This window comes from Cricetulus griseus, chromosome 2 (genome assembly GCF_003668045.3).
Source record: "Cricetulus griseus strain 17A/GY chromosome 2, alternate assembly CriGri-PICRH-1.0, whole genome shotgun sequence".
Taxonomy (NCBI): Eukaryota; Metazoa; Chordata; class Mammalia; order Rodentia; family Cricetidae; genus Cricetulus; species Cricetulus griseus.
The window spans coordinates 458,627,517-458,649,016 of NC_048595.1; the positions used below are offsets into that span (position 1 = coordinate 458,627,517).

The window sequence follows — 21,500 nt, forward strand, 5'->3', positions numbered from 1 at the left end:
CAAAACAAGGAGCATTTTTTTTTTTTTTTTTTTAGTGTTAGCTACTGAGAAAGACTCTGATTTAGACTAGAAGTGACAATGGTAACTCTAAAAGCATAGAACAAAGCAATAAACCAAAAAGCCTTTGAAGGTAGATAACTGTCAAGCCGTCCACATCAGCCATTTTAATGAGAGAGTTGTCTGTTTACATCAAAACACATGTGTTGTGATCTAGTTAATGTTTTATGGATTGGCAAATGCATGCAGATCTTAAAACCAAGATGTGTAAAGACCAGGACTCCTAGTGTGGGTCTCTTGCCTGGCAGAGGCCCCAGTTTCCTTATGCTTCGTTCTCTCCTGTTGCCCTTTGAGTATGCCTTTGGTCAACTCTAAGGGACTTTGTAACAACTTCTCTTCTTGCCTGTTTCCTGTGACTTGACTGTTACTTGGATAGACTGAGCTGATGGTATTTCAGTGTGGCCAAGGGTATGGACTGTCTACTGAATGACTTAGGCAGCTGATCTTCTCCAGTGGCTTGGCCAACACTACTGCCATTTTCTGAGTCTTCTTTTGCTTCAGTTGTTTTGTTACTTGTTCTGCCTTGTTATATTGCTAAAACATTAGCTTTATTTCGAATTAAAATGTTACTGAAAATATAATTGTTTTCCAACCTCAGGTAGAGGATAGGACTAATGATTAATTAACTAATTAACGAGACAGGGTATTCTTAGGCAATATTGGCTGGCGTTGAACTTGTTGCATAGTCCAGGATGGTCTACAGCTCACAGTCTTCCTGCTTCAGCATCCTGTATGCTGACATTGTAGATGTGTGCCTCCTTTGTTTCCTCTACTGTTATTATTCATGGCTTTGGATGGGTAGCGTAGGTCTGTGTTAACTTTGAAAAGCAAAATATGCACATGTGTGCATGTATTTCCAGTAGACTCAGAGAACAGGTAATGAGTGGGGAACAAAGAAGCCATTAGTCTGAGGCAACTTTCATTTCCTGTCTACACCCACATTCCCCTAGATGAGGTGAGGTGTCAAGCTGGCTTCACTGTTCTCTGGGGAGATGAGACTGTAATTAGCTATTAGTACTGTTTCATCCTAAAGCACAATTAGGTAGATGGTGTTGAGAAAATATTTGGACCAGAGGGAAAAATCAACAAGAATTGCTTTCACTTTAAAAATTGCGTTATTGCTGTGTGACCTTCCCCCGTACACTGGTTCTGAGTCTTGTGCTCCTGACTAAGTCTCCATCTTCACTCTCACTTCCTTCATGGACTCCAGACTAAGACACTCAGTAGATGAAAAGGAGTCTGCATCTGGATGTCCCACACGAAGCTCACAATGACAACACTATCATCTCCTTCCCACGATTCCTCCCCACTGATCTGTTTTAACTCTACTTGAGCGGAAACTATGGCAGCTCCTCCGATCTTGTCCATCTTTCCCCTGACTCTAAGTGTAGCTTCTGAGTTGTTTCTCTAATCCAACTCATCCCAGAAATCTCAATATAATGCTCATCGCATCCAAGGTTTTGTTACCTAGAGTCAATGCAGATAGCATGAAACCCTATGTCCACATTACAGTGTGATAGATGATAGATACATACACATATATGTATAAACTTGTACACACATATACATGGGTAAGGTAAATAACATAAATGAATGATAGATGAATATATGCATATGTACATACATATATACACATGAACAGATATAAAAATACATACATATATACAATACATAGATGACCAATGATAGATACATAATACAGGCATATATATTCATATGTACATACACACATATATACATGGATAGATAAATACATAAATGATAGATACATGTGTATGCATATATACATACATATATATGGATAGGTAGATACGTTCAAGTATACACAGAAATATATATATAATTATATGACATGATCAATATTACATACGTATATGCATACATGCATGCATGTAAACATAGATAATTGCACAGATAATAGATGTATCTACTGTGACTAATTTATCAACATACCTGATTTATGAATTGGCTGCCGTATATTAACAAATGTAATATACAAAGGTTTTGGTGCCAGCTGTGACTTTTGATGCCCACCGATTTTTGGATGGTAAACGGGAATGACTTCACTTTTTCTCTAAACTCAAACCCTTGTCACTGCTTTTTTGTTTCAGATCTAACCATGGCTTCATACTTAGTATTCTGGCCATGGCTCACACTCTCTGCTTCCTCCTGTGGAAGAACAGTTCAGTCACGGGAAGTTCACACTCTCCTCAAGGCTGCGTCACTCTCCTAGTCCTTTGTGCCCATGGCCAGTTTTGCTGTAACTACACTGCCCGGATAATCATTCCCCCTTCTCATCCTGAGATTTTCTCCTTCCATCTTCAGCATCTGCTGTTGGTCTTCACTGCCTAGGAATTCTTCCTAATAATAGTTGTTGCCAACTGTGGTCCTTCAGACTCCTCCACACACTGCAGCTTCTTTCCACTATGAGAGAATCCTCTTCCTCTGGTCCAGAGTTTAGAGCCACCTGTCCATCAGATGTGGTGGTACTATGTGGCATATGCTGTGGTGCTCACCATTGTGCCTGCCCTGTTTGAAACTAGGTGTAAAAGTAGCAGGGCAAGGTGTTTAGATTGATACTGGAATTCAAGGGCAAACAGAAGTAGATTATTTGTGTTAATGAAAGAGTAAAATAAAATTTGTGGGTAATTAGAAAATCATGTAATGATCACTCCCCCTTCTTTTGAGATGATAGTCTCACTGTATTGCCCAGACTGACCTTAAACTGGCTTATGCAGTCTCCTATGCACCTCTTGAGTAGTTGGGACTGCATAATGGTTTCTAGCTCTTGTTTGAGGTTATACTTTGAAGCCTGAGAACTTTTATCAGCTATAAACAACATAAAAGACAAAACATTATCATGTAATTTTTGTTTCTGTTTAACATTTGAGTGTGGGGCTTCTGTATATTTCCTAATCTGGGTTTAAACATGGTACCACGCATGACAGAATAAAAGCTTGAGTGTTGGCTAGTTACATGACTTCTTATGAAATATGCACATATGTGAATGTTCAGACATGTGTTTTTTAAAGTTATGTATATATGTGCACATTAGGTAACAAGAACGGAGGAGTCATTTCACCTGAGCAGTGCATCCTGGGTACAGGGAGAGACTGTTAGTTATGTTCCTGCTTCTTTTCTCGGAGATTACTGTGATCTTAAAACTGTGTCTTCCCTTAACTAAATCTGTCTCCCACCATTAAAAACAATCAGATGCACATCACTGACCAGTGTTGACTGATAGCTAGCCGGTAGACCTCTCTGTGAGAGAAACTTACATTGCTTACATTGTTTGTTCATCCGTCTGTCCACCCACCCACCCAACCACACCCATCTATCATTTACCTCCCTATCTGTCTGTCTGTCTGTCTATCTATCTAATCTTCTATTTATCTATGTTATCTACCTGTCTATCCATGCATCCATCCATCTAGCCATTTATGCATTCATCAATTCATAAACATATACATATACCATCTATGAATTTTAATAGCATTTTTAAAATGGAATTATATTTATCATTATCAATATTTATTTAAAAACCTTTAGTAATACAATATCACCTTTAAAATGAAAAGAGTTATATGTGTGTGGACAGGGAGACAGAAGGAGGAGAGGGAGGGAAGGAGGGAACACAGGAAACAGAAAGAGAGAGGAAGGAAGGAAAGCGGGTTGTGTGCTGTTCATAAGGGAAGGTTTGAGATAAGAGGGTGAATATGATCATACTGCGTTGTATGAGATTCTCAAAGCATTAAAATATCTTTAAATGTGAAAAATATATGTGCAATTAAGTGATACCATGTAGCAAAGATATTGAAGTTTATGTATTTAAACTCTGTGATATTTGCACATGGTGAAATTTCATGGTGACATATGCATTGGGCTATTATGGTTGCCTGAACCTGGCTAATTTATAAAGATGGTTTTATCTGGTGTAACACGAAAAATAAAAACCCAGATACTGATACTGGGGTTCAAGCTGAAGATCAGAAAAGCAAAGCATCTAGCCAGTAGCTCTTTCCTTCTACCTTAGGCTGAAAGGACTATCCTGTCCTCAACGTGGTTGGAGACTAATTCTCTGAGACTGACTACTGAGTGCCCTGCTCCTATTTTATATAACTCTCTAGAGCTGGGATTAAAAGTGTGTGATCCCAAGTGCTGAGATCACCTTTGTGTGAGCTCTGTTTCTCTTTTAGACAGATTCAATCTAATGTAATCCTGCGTGGCCTTGAACTCACAGAAATCCATCTGCCTTTGTCTCTTGAGTCCTGGGATTAAAGATGTGTGACACCACTGCCCAGTTTCTGTAACTAACTAGTGTGGCTGGTGGAATTAAAGGTGCGTATCACCATTGCCTGCTCCATGTCTGTTACAAGCTTTCCATTTTGATCTCCAGTGACTTTATTATATCATAAAGAATATATCACCACAATCTGGCTCATGATCAGGATTCTTCCATATGCTTAGCATTTGCTGGGGGTCTCCTTGATTCCTCACCTGACAGTGCCAGCATGAGTGTCCCTTTCCTACACAGCCGTCATGGACCCTGTCTTCATGACCTCATCTAACCCTCATTAACTCATCTGCAGTTACCTCCAAACACCATTAGTATGTGGCTTCAAATATCAGGCTTCCAGCCCATGAATTATATGAGGAAGCATTCACCTTCTACCACCATTTGTGTTGATTTTTGTTATAAAGGACATTGAAATGTGTATATCCCTGGTGTGTTTGTGTTAATTCTACAAACAGGATGTCAGTAAATCAAGATTCATTTAATTCTTCAACTGAAAAATATTTGAATAAAATATGTAACTAGACACTAACACAGAAATACCTTTTCAAAAACTGCCTAAATTCTTGAAGGAGAACATTTTCTATTTCTATGTTCCTTCTATTTTGCACATCAGTTTTGGGGTTGAATATTTAAGAGAACAGCCTTCTTTGAATGGAATAACTTGATTTCTCGACAGTTCAGGCATTGGGTTTAGGAAACTTTGCAATTTTTTTTTTAATACTGTGGGAGAAGCTTACTAGGTAAGATAGGATAAAATCAATTAAGTTAGGACAATGGTCCTGGTGGATACATTTCAGAAATTAAAACAATGAATCAAATCCAGCTATGGTTTGGTAGTGGCTGGTTTACTGTTTCAATATTTCTGAAAATCACGTGCCCACTAATCCTCCCGAAATTATACGGTGCCAGTTCCTGTAACACATCTGCATTGTTGCTTCAGAGCAGCTCACCATATTAGGTGTGAGATGTAATTAGTGTTTAAAATTAGTTTGCCTGATGGTCTTAGAGCCAGTCCTTTATAATTTAGGTCAGCACAGAAAATGCCAGTGCACTATATTAGCACAGTCTCCACTGTTCTTTTTTTAGGCAGCTGCTGGGGAAGAAAAAAAACCAAGTCCCACCCCCTCCCTTCATCAGCAGCAGTGAGACAAATTCTCACATAGTTTTTACATATTGTATGAGTAGAGGTCAAAGGTCAGTTTTCGGTCAAATTATTTTAAATCTGTCTGTACATAGTGTATAATGGACACTTGTCAGTGAGATGAGGCGTGCTCATATGACTAGGAAATGCACCATTTCCATAGTGTCTACGCAGATGAAGCTAGGTGCGGACTTGGTATCTTAGTGGTAGATATCATGTATCAAGTTAAATAATTAAAAAAATAAGATAGCATCTGGTTGATTAATGGGAGGATTCTATTTTTAATATATGGACTTGAGAGAAATATTTTACTGATTATGAAAAGTTAAAGATCAGGAATAAATACTTACAAGTCTTAAAACCATGTTCGTGCTTAGCACTGGAATAATTAGATTTAGTAACATTGCATTTCATTCCTTTGTGATTTATATGTGTGTGTACGCTTTTCATCACCAATTAAGTCATTATGTTTCAATGACCTCTTTGGGCTGTAAATTGCATGCAGTTAAATCTATTTATTTCAATTGTATAACTCAATGGTTTTAAGTACACTTAAGTACATTTGCCTTTCCTTCCCACATTTAGAAAATTATTTTTCCCCAAGGATACCTACAGCCTGTTTACAGTAACCTTTCCACCCCATGCCAAGCCCCAGGAGATCATTAGGCTGTTCTCTGTCTCTGTAGATTCCTTTTCTGTTGCTTTTTTTATAATAATGGAATCTGCTGGTCTGGTTAAGTTACTCCTCCTAGTATTTTGGATCTTAGCTTTGGATGCTGATCCTATGTCATCATTCTTTCCCAAGATCAGTCTGCAAAGGTACGTCTTCCTTCTTACTAATGCTTTGGCTCTATCTAATAAATCTCGATACTGTGTGCATCGTATTCATGTGAACCACATACACAACAGAAGCTAGTCTGTCCATCCTGGAAGGCAGGCTTATTGTCTTGGTTTGTATAGATGCAAGCAATAGGACTGTAAAATGATGGGATCATCAAATGATGTGTTTCCTGTGTTTTATCTCCATCATCAGGCTATAGAGAGCTATACATTCAGATATTTCTGCTGTCAGTTGCTTTGGAAATATACTGATTCCCAAATACCTATAGATTTCTCAAACTTTTTGTGTTGTAGATTCCCAATTTCACTACACTGTACTCGCTCATGGTACTCATATGATCATCATCCTCCTAAATTCATGTTGATTCATGTAGGGCTCAGTATGTTTTGATATATACATACATACATACATACATACATACATACATGCATACATGTTGCCTTGTGAGCTGGGCTGTTCTGTAAATGTGAGTTAATCCAGTTAGTTCACAACCTCATCCAAGTCTTCTCCAGGCTTGATTCACTGTCTGGTTCCAGCAGTAATTGAGAACGATGCTCAGGGGGTTTCTACTGTTGATGAGATAAGTTCCTCATCTTAGTTCTGTTACATTTGTTCCATGTATTTTGAAGACTTGCTGGTAGTAGTGTATATGCTTTTTATGTGTTTCTTTGAGTTTATTCTTTTAGTATAATGAAATGTTCCATTTTGTCTCTAGTAAAAAAACTTTTTTTTATTTCTTCCTCTATCTGTGTCTCTCTGACTCTCTCTTTCTGTGTCTCCCTCTCTGTTTTTCTCTGCCTCTTTCTCGTGTGTGTGTGTGTGTGTGTGTGTGTGTGTGTGTGTGTGTGTGTGTGTGTGTGTGTGTGTATGCCTACACACATACATATTCCAGAATATCTGTGTGGAGGTAAAAGGACAGCTTGCAGGGAGTCAGTTTTCTTTCTACAACACTGGTCCTGAGGAGCCAACTAACGACATCAGGATTGGCAACAATCACATTTGCCAGCTGAGCCATTTGCGTGTCCAAGGAACTTTTATTTCTTTCCCAATCCACTCCAGCTGTCTCATGGCTACAATTTTCATGCAATTTCATCCTCTTTCACTTCTGTCCTCTTTATGCTTTAAATGGAAAGCCAGTGGCATGTAGTTGGGTCCTGTCTGATTTGTTTTCTAAAATTCGCCCTAAATATCTTGCTCAGAATGTGTCAAAATCATGAAGCCCATGATCACTGTCTTAATTAATAAATTGATTTTTAAATAATTAGTGCCATATAATTATTGATGTTCTTGGATTATCATTTTTACTTACACTTCTACTGCTTTGACAAAACATCATGTCCACAGCAATGTATGAAATAATGCATTTAATTCTGTTGCTCACTGTTCCAGAGGCTTAGAATCCAAGGTGTTAGGGGTGGGGAGCATGGCGGAAGGCAGGCAGGCTTGGCATTGGAACAGTAGTGGAGAGATTACATCTGATCCTCAAACAGGAAGCAGAGAAAGCTAACTGGGAATGACCTGGGCTTTTGAAACACCAACGCCACCCCTCAGTGACACACCTCCTCCAACAAGGCCACACCTCCTAATCTCCCCAAACAGTTCCACCAATTGGGACTGAAGAATTGAAATACATGAGCCTATGTTGCACATTCTCTTTCACACCTTCACATTTATAGTCCCCATTTTGCTATTTCTTTACTCTGTTTGTTGTCTTCCTTTTATGCTGTATTTATTTCTTGTCTCTAAGTGTTTTCCAGTGTACCATGTTCATATTTTGTTCCTTTTTATACAACTTAATTATACTATTTTTAGCATTATAGTGTCTGAACTTACAATATACACCTTTATTTACTAGTGTGCTTTACATTAATATTAATTTGATCCCAACGAAATAACAAAAAATCACTTGGTAATATAGCTACATTTCTTTCTTCTTGTATTATTACTGCCTTTTTGTTTTGTTTTGTTTTGTTTTCATTGGTTTGTTCAAGACAGGGTTTCTCTGTGTGGCAGCCCTGCTGGAACTCTCTTTGTAGACCAGGCTAGCCTCAAACTCAAGAGATCAGCCTGCCTCTGCCTCTGCCTCCCGAGTGCTGGGATTAACAGTGTGCACCAACACTGCATGGTCACGACTGCCTTACATTTATAGCTTTATCAGTCATTAAGCTATCATCAGAGCTCTTAAATTCTTTTTTATGCAGATGTGTTTGAGATGGTTCGGGATAATGATGTTTTCATACACTCCTTTACAGTTTTCCGCAGGGGGGGAGAGACACACACAGAGAGAGAGAGAGAGACAGAGAGAGAGAGAGAGAGAGAGAGAGAGAGAGAGAGAGAGAGAGAGAGAGAGAGAGAGAGAGAGATTTGAGCTAATATCTGCTATTATGCTCTTTCCTCCCAAATAACTTCTGTCAGTACTTCTTTTAGGATGGGTCTGTTGGTGATGAATTACCTCAGTCCATTTTACCTGTGAATAGCTTTTCCTGTTGATGTATTTCATTTTCTGACTTGTTTGTATTCTTTTTAGACAAGTCTCACTATGGAGCTTGGGATAGCCATGTCTGCTCAAGACATGGAGAGGCCCCAAGAGGGTGGTAGGTCTCCTAGATGGAGTTACAGTGCCATGGAATCCAAAATTGTTTTTAACTGCTGAGCCATGTTTCCAGCCCCCACTTTCATTTTCTAAAAAAATAAAAAAATTGCTGAATGTAAAATTTTCAGTTAGGGGCTTCAAGCCCACACTCTGAATATTCGTTGTTTCTGATAAGAAATGAACAGTCCATTACATCTTTCTCCCCTGTATATAATTAGTAATCTTCATGACTTTCACAATATTATCTTTTTCTTAGTATTTCAGAAATGTTTTATGATATTCCTAAGTATATTGTTCTGGTTTTGTTATTATAATGTTATTATAATAAAATAACATACCTGAGCAAGATAATTTTATAAAGAAAAGGCTTGATTCATCTCATGGTTCTGGAGATGTATAATCTAACGTGCTCATCTGATCTTCCCTGTATTGCTTGAATAGTGGTGTCAAGAGATGGGAATTTCAGATCTGTGCCAAATCCTCTGTGGATGAAGCCAACTGGCCTCAACCATGAGCGCTCTACCATATCGACATTATCGAACCCCAGTAGTTTCTCAAAGGTCCCACCTCTAAGGACCGGTGTCTGACAAAGTCTCATCCTCTTCATATATGCCAATCAGGGTTACAGTGCAATATGTGAAGCCTCAGTGTTGAAAACTATCCAAACATTAGTGGGAGTTGATTCTCTTTTATTTATCCTTCTGGGATGCTCTTGAGGTTTCTGGATTGTAATATTTTACATTATAATTTAAGGCTTTCCCAGTTATCATTTCTTCAGAACATGCTCCCCCACCACCCCTGTCTCCCTCCTTCTCTCCACCCCCTCTGTCTCTCTCTGTTTGTGTGTACTAATTTATGGACTTTGCCATGTTCATAGGTTCCTGTTCATTAGTCATTATTTTTCCTTCTTAAGATTCCATATTTCTATTTTGCTATTTCTTCTACTGTTTCAAGAACACTGGAGTTTCCCACTCTGTGGTGGATTTTATTTATTTGGTTTTGATTTCCCCTTTTCAACTTTGGGTTTTTTTTCTTTCTCTGTAATTCATGCATTGGTAGTCCCTATTTGAAATCTTTTCATGCCTAGAATGAAAGATGCTCTCCTGGAGTGGATCTCAGGATCGAGTGGGTTTTCCATCTGTGTGTTCACCTGCTTCAACTCCTTCATCTGCAGCTGCTGACACACTGACCTGCAGTCTCCTCACTCAGGTCTCACTGGTCACTGGAAGCCCATGATCTGCCTTTCAAGGACTTCTCTACCTTCTCTTGTTCTTGAGTGATTACAGAATTATTGTTAGACAATGTCTCAGTATCAAACTGAAGCTAATCCTGGACTCACTTCCCTTCTACAGTGGTATGTATCTTCTAAAATACATTGTCTACACACCTAAAATAAATAGTGTCTATTTACATTTTAAATCTACTTTAAAATTTTTGCATGGGAAGAGCATTTACATTATTTCCATCTCTTCCCTTTAATCTGCTTCCCCCTAATTTCCTCTCAAATTTATAATCTTCTTTATTAATTATTGTTACACACTCACATGCACACTAAACCTATTGAGTTCATTTAGCATACATTCATTTGTTCTTGTGTGTGTGTGTGTGTGTGTGTGTGTGTGTGTGTGTGTGTGTGTGTGTGTGTGTGTTTAGTGATAATCACTTGAGACTGGATAACCTATCAGGGAAGGGAGCTCATCCTAGAGAAAAACTCTCTCTCTCTCTCTCTCTCTCTCTCTCTCTCTCTCTCTCTCTCTCTCTCTCCAGCCATTAATTGCCTGTAGTTTTTCATCTACTGATAGAACCTTGCTAGTCAGAGTGGCTAAGACCAAAAAAAATAACTGACAAATTCTGATGAGGGTACAAACAAAGAGGCAACTGTTGCTGGAGTTTCTTGTCCCACCAGGTCCCTCTGCTGCTTTAGCCCCAAAGAAACATGGATGCTATAATAATTATAAAACTGTTGGCTGATGGCTAGGGCTTCTTATTGGCTAGCTCTGTTTTAATTATTAGTCCGTAACTATTAATCTATGTACTTCTACATGACCTTATCTTACCAGAGAATGCCTGGCATGTCCTGTCCTCACAGTATCTACATGGCATCTTTTGCAGTGCCTCTCTCCCAGCCTTCTCCTTTGTCTCCTAGCCCTGCCTATCTTCCTGCCTCTACTGGCTATTGGATAGACAGTGTTTTATTCATCAACCAATAAGAAAAATATATATATGGAAGGACATCTCCCATCAAGCAATTTTATTCACTCTTGGTAGGATTGCAAACTGGGTGCAGCTACTATGGAAGTCAAACATTTTAATACATTGGTAAAGGCAGCAATGAACAGGCTATGTCTCTATAATAGGATATTGACTTCTTTGGGTATATGCCAAGAAGTGATATAGTTGGATCTACTTTTAGCTTATTGGAAATCGATGTGAGAGTTCTTTGTCCTCTCTTCTGTCCCAGTGAACTGCATGTCTGTTTTAGTGCAGATGCATTATTTTTTCATTGCTATTTCTCTGCACTGTAGTTTAAGATGAAATACTAGGATGACACCAGTTTTACTTTTTCTGTGCAGGATTGCTTGTATTTTTTGGAATCTTCTGTGCTTCTGTATGAATTGTAGGACTGTTTTCCTAGTTTTGTGTAGACTATTGTAGGAGTTTTGGTGGGTATCACATTCATAGTTTCTCAGGTTGGGAGGTCTTTCTGTCTTTTAATGTCTTCTTCAGTGTTTTAAAGATTTCCTTGCAGAGGTCCCACTTACTTGTTTTATTTTATTTCTGGGCATTTTTGGAAGTCATTATCAACCTGATTCTGAAAAGTCAGTTCCAAACAAGATGACTGGGAAAGATGTATGCACTTTTTATGTTTCTGCTTTGCTGAAAGTGGGCTGCAAGTCTCAGGATTGTTTACAGGAGTTGAAAGTCTTCTAAGTATCAGATCACATCATCTACAAATATAGTGACCTTTATTTCCTTTCCTATTTCTATCTCTCTTGTAATTTATTTCATTACTTTTATATAATATAATATATTATATATTATATATAATTATATATATAAACTTATATATAAATTATATATAAATTCTTATATAATATCCTCAATGGAAGCAGAGAGTTGACACCCTTGTCTCATTTTCTATTTTAGGTGAAATGCTTGAAAATTTCTCTCCACCTAATACACTGTCAATAATAGACTTGTTACATATAGCCTTTGCTATGCTGAGATAAGCAGTTTCTATCCCTAGTGTCTCCACGGATTTGATCATGACACGTAACTGAATGCTGATTCTACTGTGGTGATCATGAAACTTGTTCTTAAATCTATTTATGTGGTTTGTTATATTTAGTGATTTAGTGATTTGTAAGTGTTGAACCAATCTTGTATCTGAGATAAAATCAACTTCTTCATGGCATGTTATCTTCTTAATATATTCTTAAATATGGTTTGCATGTATTAAGAATTCTTGCATCTGTGTTAATGAAGGAAATTAGCCTATAGTGAGAATATTTGTGTTTATGATCATGGAAATTAAGCTATAGATTTCTTTCTTGTTGTGTCTTTATTTGGGTTTGTCAGGAGGTTAATGCTGCCTTTGAAATGACTTAAATAGTGTTTAATCCACTTTTATTTTATAAGATAGTTTAAGGAACATTGGTGTAAGCTCTTCTTTGCAGCCCTTCTAGAAATGGATTGTATCCATTCTGTCTCCCACTTTTCTTTGTGAGAAGAATTTATTGTTGCTTGCTACAAATCTGTTTAACTTATTTTTATAGCCTTGATTTAATTTTGATTAAGTCATGAGTGCCTTTGAATTTGTGAATTTCTCTTATAGTTTTTGGTGTTGCAAAGTAGAAGTTTTCAAAGTATTCCCTAATTACCCCCTGGATCATTGTAATCTTGGGTATCCCACATATTATTTGCCTCTAATTTAATTAATCTGGAGCTTCTATCATTTTTGGCTACTTTGGCTTTTTTTGGGATTTTTATCAAACTTGCTTTAATTCTAATGAACCAACCTTTTATTGAGTTGTCCAACTCTATACATTGTTCTTTTAGTGAGCAGTGCATTAAATTACCACAGTCTTTAACTGGAATCTATCATTGATTTCTTTCTTTGAGCTCTAAGCTGGTGAGCTCATGTCAACTTGACATGCGCTCAGGTTGTCTAGGAGAAGAGAAACTCAATTAAGAAAATGTGTCCATCTGACGGACTTGTGGGCTAGGCTTGGAGCATCTTCTTGACTAATGACTGATGAGAGAGGACCCAGCCCACTGTAAGTAGTGTTACTCCTAGGGTGTAGAATAAAGTAAAGTGAAGAAACTATGGAGATCAAGAAGGCAAGCGGTGTTCTTCCATGGCCTCTGCCTTAGTTGCTGCCTCTAGGTTTCTGTTCTGTTTGTGTTCCTGTCTACCTTCCCTAGATGATGGATTGTGACATGGATGCCTAAAAATAAATCCTTTCCTCCCCGTTTTTTTGGTCCTAAAGTTTATTGCTGCAGGAAGTAGGAAGCAGACTAGGATAGGATTACTCTTTTTTTTTTAATGTACACTTAAGCTATAAAGATTTCCCCCAGAACTAGCTTAGTTGTGTCCCAAAGATTCTGTTTTCATTTTCATTTTATTCTAGGAATTTTTAATTTCCTTCCTGATTTATTCAATTGACTTAGAGAGTATATAGTTGGTCCTCAGGTATTTGTGTGGTTTCTATTGTTTCTCTGGATTTGATCTCCAGTTTTATTCCTCTAAGACCTGATAGTATATAAAAAATTGTTGCAAATATTCGTATTTGGTAGAAATGACTTTGTGGCCTGCAGAGAAGATTCCATGAGCTCCCAAGTAAAAAACCACACTATCAACCAACTTGCATCTTTCATTTGCCATCTAATTTTATCACCTAAAAAATTATATTGTTCCTAATTTGTTGTTTGTATGGGTTGCTGTTTGTTCTTCTCCAGCTCGAGAATACCAGTTAAGTATTTTGATCCCTGGTTTACTCTGTCGGTCTAAAGTGGTGCTACTTCTTGGAGACCCTGTATAAAGATTTGTGGAAGGAATGAAGGGATGCTTCTTTATCTCATTACTTTTAATAGTCCGGCCCTGGATTAGAAGCTCCAGCTCCAGGATACCCCATGTTTGTTTTCCGCCAGCATTTACAGTAGGGTAAACACAGTGCTTCATGCTTCAAGTTACCAAGGATGGAAGCTGTGTTTCTTTTGCCCATTGCTGTGTAGAATCCATGGAACAAGGCAGCTTTTGTGAAACTGACTTACTTCTTTACTGCTCTGGGGAGAGATGGTGTGACTTAGAGACCTTGAACATAGGAAAACATCAGCTGTTCTGACTGTAACAGCCACAGAGCACAAGGGTTTTGCTCTGGTTTCCTAGAATTTTCCAGGTGTAGGTCACCCAGCTATTCTTCTTTGGAGAAATACTTATAAAACTAGTTAAATAACATTTTGTGTTTTATTATCTCTAACTTTATATATCCTAGGGGTGGTTTTTTAACAGAAATACAGAAGTGAAAAAAACAGACAAAACTCCCTGATCCATAGGATTATCTTTTTAATTGATATCCATGCATAATAAAGAAATAAATGGTATATATTTGTGTGTATCATATATATATGTATATATTACCATATATATGGGTCATACATACACACACACACACACACACACACACACACACACACACACACACCAGTCCTGTATACATATGTAACTCACAGACACACATCATCACAGATAGATAATCACACACATATGTATTACCCATAGACACATATATGCAGAGATAGAGTTACACACATTGGCATCACTACTGAGATGGTGTCAGGTGATCACACTTTATGTCACTACAAAAATCTACCCCACATAGCCAATTGCAAAGTGAAGAGAAATTTATTCAGCTCATGGTTTTGTAAGCTCAGAGTCCAAATAGCTCCACAGTTGCCCTCACCTCAGCAGGCTCTGCTACATGGCTGCTTTACTTGGTGGTACAGGTAGAAGTGGCAGGATGCATTTTTTAATTTTATAATATTTATTATATGAAAATAAATTAAAACACAAGAAAATTAACCTTATCCAAAGTCTATACTCAAAAGATGTATCTCACTGAACTTTTATAGAGTTAGAATAGGCATTCAGACTGGAGGCTACAGAGCATCACATTAAATTTTATACTTTCAGTATCAGATATATTTTGCACATTTATCTACCACCAATTCAAAAACTCCATGACGGAATAAGAACTAGGAAAGCAATCACCCTCCCAGCAAGCACCCGTGTTGATTGTATGAGACTTGTATAGGGTGATATGAACGAATGTCTGCTCACCTTGGATGGGGATTGACAGATGAAAGTTACAAGTCCACCAGCGTCCTACTTGGTGTTTTCTGTGGGTAGTAAAAAAGCATAGTTACGTCAGTGGGTATTCAGAGGCGTGTTGTCAACACAAAAGCATCTGTAACAGGAAAACACCACCCCAGCATGTGTGAGCTGCATCCCTGGATCTCACTGCAGAACGAGCTAGTAACAGGTCTGAACCCTCCTCTCCAACATTGTCTCCTCTTCCTTGAAACTCATTATTGCTTATGGAACATATGAGAGAGTGAGTGAGTGAGCATAGCTGTGTGTGTGTGTGTGTGTGTGTGTGTGTGTGTGTGTGTGTGTGTGTGTGTGTGTAAAATTCCTGCTTTCCCAGACTTGAGAGGTTTACTTCCCAAGTCCCTTGAGCTTCCCTTCTCTCTCCAGTTGCATGCTTCCACACAGGAGCCATTGCCATACAGGTGTGGAGCGGATAATGCAGCATCTACAGTAGTGTCAGTCGAGCACCTGGATGACAAGGCAGGAAAGCTGCCCTCTCAGATCTTCATGATGGAAGACTAGAAACACAGAGGTCTGTGGTGTGTTCTAGAAGAAGCAGGGAGATTAGAGCAGACCAAACAGGGTCAGTACTAGCAGGCAGAGTATTAAAGATAACAAAAGAAGAGAGGACAGACCTGTTTGGGAGGAAATGTGTTACCACTGTAGTTTGTCACATATAAGGAACATTTGAGTGCAGATCTTCCGCACAACAGTGAGGACAGAGGAGAGACATTAAAACCTGTTTCAGGAGACTCAGACTAAAAATATCAATGGACAAAACTGAGATGATGAAAATCAAAGCAGTAGGATATGCTTAAATTCAGGATCATTTTTTTGAAGGAGCCAACAGAAAAGATTGAATGTGATAGGGGAAAATAATAACAATATTTTGACTTGTTTTATTAGAAATACAAAGTTGTTTTAATATTGGCATAGATAAAATCCTGGAAACGACACGTTTTGTGTGCTGTCAAGATTTCAGTTGGGACATATTAAGTGGAAAAAAGTAATTTAATTAGCTACACAGAGACTGCTGTCCCTAGTTAGCTTCAGCTGTCAACTTGAGGCAACCTGGAGTTACCTAAGGAGGGAGTCTTGATGGAGGCATTTCCGAGATCAGATTGTCATGTGACCATACTTGTGAAGAATTCTCTTGATGACCCATCATTGTGGGAGCGCTCAGGGCACTAGAGGTGGTGTCACCTCTGTGCCGGTGACCCTGGGCTATAGAAGAAATCTAGTTAAGCATGAACCAGAGAGCAGGCAGGACATTCAGCACCTGATTTCCCTTCGTAATGGGCTGTTACCTGGAAATAAAATAATAAAATGAAATAAGCCCTTTCCTGCCCCAAGTTGTTGTGACTGTTCCTTATTATGGTGTTTATCATAGATTATAGTTGGATACATATTAAGTAAAATTCTAAATAAAAAAAGCTATTTGGACTACATGTTTGGAAGCTTGGGGGTGTAGTATTTAACCTTAGGGAAATGATTGACTTTGCCAAACTAAGAAGAACCTCAAAATGAGACAGAGAAGAGCCTCATAATGGAATTAAAATACCCACAATGGTCCATTAAGTGAAAATAGACCCCCTCCAAATAGTGTATGATTGCTTCTGTCAAATGTGGGCCTGACAACTGAACCCTGGACTTACGAATGTGGATGTAGTCGCATTATAACTTGTGGATAGGTCAGGATTGACTACAGCAGACTTTAAGCTGATCTCCAGGGTGATTGAGAGGCAGCATGTAGAACTTTGGAGATTGCTGTGTGAAAAGTGTGTATGAAAAGCATCACCCAGGAGCTGGGTAGACCTGGGCAATCAAGGAAAGACACCTTAATTTTGTAGCCTTTTTCTTTGAAATCATAGGTCCATAGGAATTTGCAAATATATGCATACTATGCAATGTGCATGGAATTCCCATGTATCTCAATGGTAAAATGTCAAACAGGAAGTGAGCTTTAGTATTCACAGGGGTTGTGATAATTCCCAGATACACATATGCTTGTGTGTGTGTTCTGCCCTACCACCATTGTAAATTTGTGTTGCTACCTACCCAGTCAAGATCCAGACCTTTCCCATAATCAGACGGTTCTCTGTGCAATTTTTTTAATGCCATGTACCTTCCATCCCTAATGTCTGGCAACTTCTAATGTGTTCTTTAACTCCATGTTTTTTGACAAGGCCTCACTGTAGTCTAGGCTAGTCTTAAGCACATAGAGGTCTGTCTGCCTCTACCTTCTAGGAAAAGGGATAAAGGCATGAGTGACCATACCTGACCATTCATAATTTTATATTCAGGAGTATTGCAGATGGGGATTCATTTACTTCGTTGTCTTTGAAATCTAACCACTGGCTCACCATAATGCCTGAGAATCAAAGTGGTACAGATACACACACACACACACACACACACACACACACACACACACTTTGTACTTTCAAGAGTCCCACATTTTTACAATAAATATTCTTTGTCTGAAAGCATTTTGTTTCTATAAGCCAAATTTGTTCATAAGAAAAAAAGTAACCAAGATACAAAAGGCCACAAAGGGTTTCATACAAGGAAACAGAACTTTATTTAGGCTGGATAAAAGCAAAAACAAATAAACAAACAAAAGCGAAAACAAAAACAAAAAACAAAAAACAAAACAAAAAACAAAAAAAAAAAACGCTGCTAGCCACATGGAGTTGCTGCCTCTTGGGAGCCAGGAGGTGCCCTCACTACAATTGTTTTGCTTACTGCTAGGTTCAGTCTCAGTGCTGCTTGCAGTTCTGAACAGATGAAGCAACAATTGTAGTCAGGTCATGTCAACTTGGGCAGAGTCCTTAAGGAGCTGTGGCTGGCTGACCATAATCAGTGAGAAGCCTTTATTAAGAGCCAACTACTCTCTTGGGACGTATGGAGAATGGAAGAATAAGACAGAGCAGAGTGTGATGTCAGCAACTGTGTGTTCTGTGGGTGGAGACATACATCTTCAGTCTGCAGCAGATCACTTAAAGCAGAGGCAACACAGATCACCAGGAATCTTTGCTCCAGGGATTGCTTTCTTGCATACGATGACTGACTTGGCTATGTACTTCTGATATGAAGTTCTGTCCAAAAACCTTTTTGAAATAACTCGAGGAGCACCGTAACCTGGGGGTGCATGCTCGCCATACCCATATAGGGTGTTAGAGCTTTCTTTTACAATGTTCAGGATCTCATAAGCAGCCTGTGCCAGTAGGAATTTTCACCAGCATGTACAAGAGTAATGGCGGATCACAAATAGAAAAAAAAAAATCATTGGCAGAAAAGCAGTAATTCAGATGAGAGTAAAATCCAGGCACATCAGGAGGCAGTGAGGACAGACCCCTGTGGGGTGGCACTTGGGGTAAAGGGAGGCTAGCTTTTCTTAATTTAAATGGGACAGCTTGTGGAAAAGACATGATGTTGGGAAGAGTTAGATGAATAAGAGGAGTAAATGTCATATAATGGCGGCCACTTGATAAAACAAACAAGCAAGGACCATGGGACATTCTTTGCTGCAAACAAAGCAATGACATTCACAAAGCAGGTAACTAAGCAAATGCTTTGAACTTGATCAATAGGACTTTGGGGAGGCAGAGGTCTTCAGGCCATGGTGAGGAGTTTGCAGAAGCAGGAAGGGTATGATGGTAAGGGAAGGTGTGTGTGTGTGTGTGTGTGTGTGTGTGGTGTGGTGTGTTTTCCTGAAGTTAGGAATTCTTTGCATGGTTAATAAAATGGATCTTTCTACATTGCCAATAGAGCTGTCACTTGGGAACCAGGAAATCCCCTCCATCCTTGGGTTAAGGTCTCAGCCTAAGTATAGAAATGTCTCCCACAGCATCTTCCTAGACAAAGAGCTAAATGGAATACAGTAAAAGGTTAAGGAAATTTTTAATGAAAGCAGAGTTTAAAGGAGGAGTACTGTGACTTGCAAAAAAGCACAAAGGGAAAAGTTACAAGAGAGAACCATTTACCTCAAGGCTTTGTCCACTGAGTCTTTTATTGACTTGACCATTAAAAAAAAAATATCTTCTACCCCAAATAATTCGAGCCTCTGGAGTGGTGACATTTCTCTGCTTGCTTGTGGTAAACAAGGAAAAATTATTCACCGGAGTCTATTACTGTTAGGTTTTAACTTTGTAGTCAGTGTATTCTGTGTGGCCAAAAGCTCATTAGTGTTTGAGAGATAACTGACTGGGCTTATTAGTGTGACTTTACCTTTTAGTCTGTGTTAGTTTTGGATCTGAAAAGAGCAACAACAGTCTCTGTTGCTATGGATCTACTCATTTGGTTTCATTAGGTTTGGGCCCAGAAAGCATTGTGTTAATGTCATCAGCTTACTCTGGTTTAGCAGCCAGTTTGACTCAGTTCATCTTTGACTTAAGACCTTCAAGTCATAAGCTGCCCCTCTCCTTCCTCTACAGTGGAGCAGTGACTGGCCGTTGATGGGGCTCACTGAACTGTCAGCCTGTGAACATTTTGAGCTCTGCCCTTGAGAACCTGATTTCTCTTTGTCTAACTCCTTGCCTACTCTGAAAGATTCTAGATACCTCATTCTGCTCTTGACTGGAAGTTTCACCAAGCAACAGCCAAAGCAAAATATGAAAACTGGAATGGGATATGGAGATGTAACCTTATTTTGATGAAACCATTGACTCAAATAAATAGCTTGATGCTGTTCCCTAAGTTGTGCGAACTTTTCTAGGAACACAAATGTGGTATTTTTCTCCAAACGTTCCCTTCTGGTGAACGTTTCTGTACCACAGTTTTACTCCTCATTCACAAATAAGGTGTAGCCCCTCTGACAGAACTGTATGTTTCTGTAAAAGGAGAAAAAGAAATGCATTTAAATGTTTCAAAAATGTCTAAGTGAATATGTTACTACAGAATAGTATTTGTTTGAAAGCTAAGCATAATTCAAACTATAAACACATAAAAAACAATAAACTTCAGCATAATGTTACTTAGATTAATGATTCCATTTGTTGCATTGCCTTTGTACAATGAGTCTCATTTATTCACGATGAAACTCTAATACTTTGATGAATGATTATCTGTTCATACTTAATACTTACTCGAGAGGAAGCAAAGAAATTCAGTAATTGAAGGTAGAATGCAGTTGTTGATATTGATTTTATTCAGTATATTTTGATGTGCCATAGACGTGAAAATATTTTATTATGCTCTTTATATATCTTCATAATTAGAAGGGGAAACGAATTCTGTCAAGTAAACATTACCTAGACTTTGAGACAGAATGAGCTAAGATTTTAGCATGTGTCACAAAATTATTTATGGTGAAACTATTAAGGACTTACAAATGTGACCCTGGGTTCTATCCATATGGCTATTTTTATAAATTCTTACAGACAAGAAGACTCCTCCCCCAAATATGCCAGGCTTAATTTTCTGCTCTATGGAGCACAGCTAGTGGGCTAGCAAGGCCTTTGTGACATTTTCCACAGCCTGAGTTGCCAACCACTAGAAGCCTGTGGCAGTGCTTAATCTACAGTATACAAGCTGACAATTGGTGAAGAGAGGTTTATGTAATTTTTGCTGATATTCCTCCCTGGTGATTACATCACCGCCAGAGAATCATAAAGGCTGAACCAGTGAATGCCTGCGACGTTAGCGCTTTCTTCCCATGATACACTCTTTCTGTTCCCTGCTTCATAGATTTCTGGCAATAACCTCTGAGATCTTGCTAAATGCCTAGAATAATGGAGCACATTTGATTGTGCTGCCTTCAGTGTGTGCAAAGGCTATGATTTCAGTCAATATTTCTACAGAGTAGCCTACATTCATTCCAATGTCTCCGGAAGAATGTTAACTAGTAAAATAATGGCACACGGCTCCCTGTATTCCGATGATGCAGTAATAAATCAAACCTGCAATTTGAAGAATTTGTAATGACATCAATTAAAGTAAGAAACTTTATTGCATGGGTAGACTACAGTTCAGAAGAGAATTTTCTGCAGTGTCATGGTAAGAAATACCTGTGTATTGCCAAATACTGTTGAGGTTTGAGGGAAATGTGGTTGTTCAGTCTTCCTATGGCACCTTCATTTGTTTCTATAACCTTTAAGTGACTCTGTGTGTGCAAAATAATAGCTCATTTACCTGGCATATGGTGACAAAGAATGAATAAGTAGACAGTTTAGCCAACCGCAACACATTTGAATGATCGAA

The 21,500-nt window shown here is 38.5% G+C and overlaps 1 protein-coding gene across 1 annotated transcript in view; it reads left to right on the plus strand.

Annotated features, from left to right (window-relative positions):
• LOC100774912 (disks large-associated protein 1) overlaps positions 1-21,500 on the plus strand; it is a 766,677-nt gene that overhangs the window by 77,331 nt on the left and 667,846 nt on the right. The window lies entirely within an intron of this gene.